Source organism: Marmota monax, unplaced genomic scaffold (genome assembly GCF_021218885.2).
Source record: "Marmota monax isolate L192 unplaced genomic scaffold, Marmota_monax_Labrador192_F-V1.1 WCK01_AAM20220418_F8-fsc00074, whole genome shotgun sequence".
NCBI classification, from domain to species: domain Eukaryota; kingdom Metazoa; phylum Chordata; class Mammalia; order Rodentia; family Sciuridae; genus Marmota; species Marmota monax.
Window position 1 is genome coordinate 4,114,173 of NW_026694232.1, and position 3,814 is coordinate 4,117,986.

At 37.9% G+C, this 3,814-nt stretch overlaps 1 long non-coding RNA gene across 1 annotated transcript; it reads right to left on the reverse strand.

Moving 5' to 3' along the window:
• Positions 1–305: 305 nt before the first annotated feature.
• Positions 306–3,490, reverse strand: LOC124108356 (uncharacterized). The gene is made up of 2 exons (XR_006856663.2): positions 3,383–3,490; positions 306–3,084 (listed from the first exon to the last, which is right to left on the reverse strand). It is a non-coding gene; the product is annotated as an uncharacterized LOC124108356 (long non-coding RNA).
• Positions 3,491–3,814: the final 324 nt, after the last annotated feature.

The window sequence follows — 3,814 nt, forward strand, 5'->3', positions numbered from 1 at the left end:
CTAAGTTTTGGTGAGGATATAGAGCAACAGGAACTCTTATTGGTAAGAACGTGAAACAGTACAACCATTTTCAAACACTGTTTGGTAGTTTGTTGTAATGTTTACGATACCTACAATAGGATTAAGTCCAATATTCCAGATGCTTATTCAAGTGAAGTGACAGCTGGGATCTGCACAAAGATTTGTACATGGATTTTTGTAGCAGCTTTATTTGTAATAGTCCTAGACTAGAAGCAACCCAAATGTCCATCAGCAGGATAATGAATAAAGAAATTGTGGCAAAACAGATTACCAGACCAGGTGGCTTAAACAATAGAAATTTATATTCTCACAGTTCTGGAGGCTAAACTTCTGACAACAGGGTGTGGGCAGGTTTGATTTCTTCTGGGGACTCTCTCCTTGGCTTGCAGTTGGCTGCCTTCTTCTGATGCCCACACATGGTCTTTTCTTGGTGCCTATATCTTTGATGTCTCTGTGTGTCCTAGGCTCCTCTTCTTCAAAGGACTCTAGTCAGATTGGATTATGGCCTCATTTTTTTAAAATTAATTAATTAATTAATTCTCTCTTAAAAGGCATTTATCTCCAAATATGGTCATATTTTGGTGTACTAGATTCTAGGGCTTTGACACTGAAATTTTGGGGAGCCATAATTCAGTCTGTATAACGCCATGTCATGGAATTCTACTCAGAAAAAAAAAAAAGAACTATTGTGACATGCTACAACATGAATGAACCTTGAGATAGTTATGCTGAATAAAATAAATCATTCAAGAATGACTGTATATTCTTTGTCTCCACTTATATAACCTTCTGGAAATTGCTAACTATAGTGGCAGAAAGGAGATCATTGTTTGCACGGGTTGTGTTACAGTTGTTCGATATCTACAGCTTATTGTATTTCAACTGAAATAAAATACCTTAGTAAAAAAAAATTTTTTTAAACATGAACATGTTATAGTTTTATTTATAAAGCATGACAGGCCTAAATTCACATTGCCATTTTACTATTCTAAGAGTAAAAATAAAGATAACTACCCCCCAAAGTGACTGGTTTGGATGGATCACCACTGTTCTGGTTTTTATCTATCTTCAGCGCCTCCTTTGCCAGTACCAGATCAACTTCCTCCTTTTTTCCAAAGGAAGAACCTCCCATCTTTTGGTAACTATTCCAATGACAGAAGTTAGCGTGGGTTCACAGAATGAATCTACCACAGAGAGAAGTTGAACTGAATGCTGGAAAGAGAGAACTAGCATTGTTTGAGATTCTGATTCTGGTTCCAGTTGATGCTGAAAATCAGTTATATCTCTAATCTTTCCAAGTAGTTTTTTTTTTCTCCTCTCATTGTTCCTTATTCTTTTTGTGTGAATAATTTCCTCATTTCTCAAATTGATTTAATGGAAGCTCCTGTCATCAAATAGTGTCAACAGTTTATTGTATATTTAAGAAATATATTTCTAATTTCTATTTCTTTCAATGACTGAAATCCTGGCGTAACCCTGAGTAAATAATTGGAGGTGGGTCTGACCAAATCAACAATTCCATTTAATTTCAACATGTTTATCAAATAACACCTGAGGCATTGTATAACATGGTGAAAGGTATTTTCATCAAGAATGCATTTAGACAGACACTCAGATTTTAAACAGCTAAATAATTTTGAGACTTCCCACTGTAAATAATTTTGTAGCAAAACTCCCAGGTGTGCATTTCTGGAAACAAATATAAATGGAGCCCAAATTTAACTCACAGAAAATATGTGACCATGGGGAGATGAAAGTCAGTGAATAATAACTTTTACTTTCCTAGAATCCTCTGGATTCCAAGCCACCTGTGGACTAGACACTGTCTCTTAGGCTTTATCTTTCATGCTAACTTACACTATAATCAAGGGAAAGCTTTTTGGTTCCAATGAATTTTAATTTAATAAGATTCTCTGAATGCAGCCACCCATTCCTCTCTATTACCCCAAGCCTCTTTGGAAGTACAAAATGGAACAGCTTTTCATTAGTGTTTCTGTTTCATTTTGTCTCGTTGTTTATTCTTTAAACCCTTTTGCACATCGCAACTGACGAGTTACATTCTTAGTAGTTTCAGAAGTAAAAATAGGTCTTTCACATCATTGCAGGGCTCTTTTCCTAAAGCACGGTGGTGATGACAGAGTTAGGTGTCAAGTTTCCTCTTCTCCCTCATATAAAGTGAGATAGCAATGTCCTAGCAATGATCAGATCAGGGCAGAGAAGAGCTAAGCAAGTAATAGTTCTTAATAAAAACCTATCAACTGATCACATAGTGGGAGGTATTCAGAAATTCTATGACAAATATTCACATACACAACCATTTCTCTGAAATAATTATTTAAAATTAAAGAGGAATACAAAAAGCACATGCATTTGGAAATGTTTCAGGGTTTCTTTTTTTTTTTTTTTTTTTTTGAGGTAAGCAAAATTTGTGTCTTTACATTTGTTTGAATGAGCACCTAACCAAAACTATTCCTAACTCATCAGCCCAGGAGAAGAGCCCTGTATTTTTGATGCCAAAATACACTCTTGTTACATTTTCATATTGTCAGACTGTGACTCTTACCCCAATAGGATCTTTTGGCATCATTAAAATACCTTACTTTTTCACTGCTTTCTCCTTTTAAGAGGATTTAGTTCACAGACACATTATCATTTCTAATAACAGCACAGCATTTTATCATACAGTTCCGTCTCGTGATAGAACTCAGAAAAACTTAAAATATTAGCAAGATGAGGTATGGTTCTTAGGATGCCTGCTCGTCCTGCTTCCCCCATTATAACTTAGTCTCACTGTCTCACTTCCTACCTCTAAAGCAAGACGTTCAATTTACTCAGTATGTTCTGCAGGGGTGACATGTGGGATTAATGAAGACTATCAAAAGTGATACTTTTTAGGAAGTGAAAATTGAAAGACTGACCTCTGACACAGGTGTGAGATAGGAGAGACTCAGCTTGCTTATCTGTAATATGGGAACGGTAGCAATGTCACAGGGTTGTCATGACAATAAATCTTCAATGATGAATGAGAAAGCATCTGAGCATCCACCTCTGAAAGCATCACAGCTGAAAGGAGTCAATGAATATCAGCACCCACCAGGAGCCCTGGCTTTCTGCTCCAAGTCTTCCCTCTCTCCTTGCTTTGTCAGTTCCTCCTCTTTTCCCACTGCTGGTCCCCGGGAAACTTGTGTTTCCTTCCTTCCTGTCAAAGCCCAGATCCTTCCTTTACAACCTAGTGCCAACAGCCAGTAGACGCTAAAGAACATTTTAGCAGGCCGTGGGTTTTCAGATGTCTGCGCCTGGGTGGGGTGGGATAAAACCCAGGAGATGGGTATTCATTTACCTTGCCTACCTACTCATTTACCTGGCATGAGTCTGCCTTGATGACTGGCAATAACAGGGTTGATATCTCGAATATTAACAACTGGTTCTTCCTCATCAGAATGGATGCAGTCAGGAAACAACCGGTCGGGCCAGAGGGTGGATACTGGCTCTATTGATCTTGGTAAATCATTCTAACTGATCCCTGTGTTCTTTGTTCTGTGACTTGTGCAATTCAGTATCATAGTAAGAGCTGTGGAGTAGTAGAAAGAACCCAGGATTGGGACTTCCATTCAGATCCTGTCATTTCCAAGCTGTTCAACTTGATGGCAGTTTTCTCATCTCCAAAGGAAAATAATACTCACTTCGTAGGATTTGTTTGTTTTCAGTCCAGTTTCTAAAGATACTCTTTCCTCGGCTTCTGGAGGTAGCTGGGGTTTCAGGTGTGAACACCACACCCACCTTCAAAAGAGAT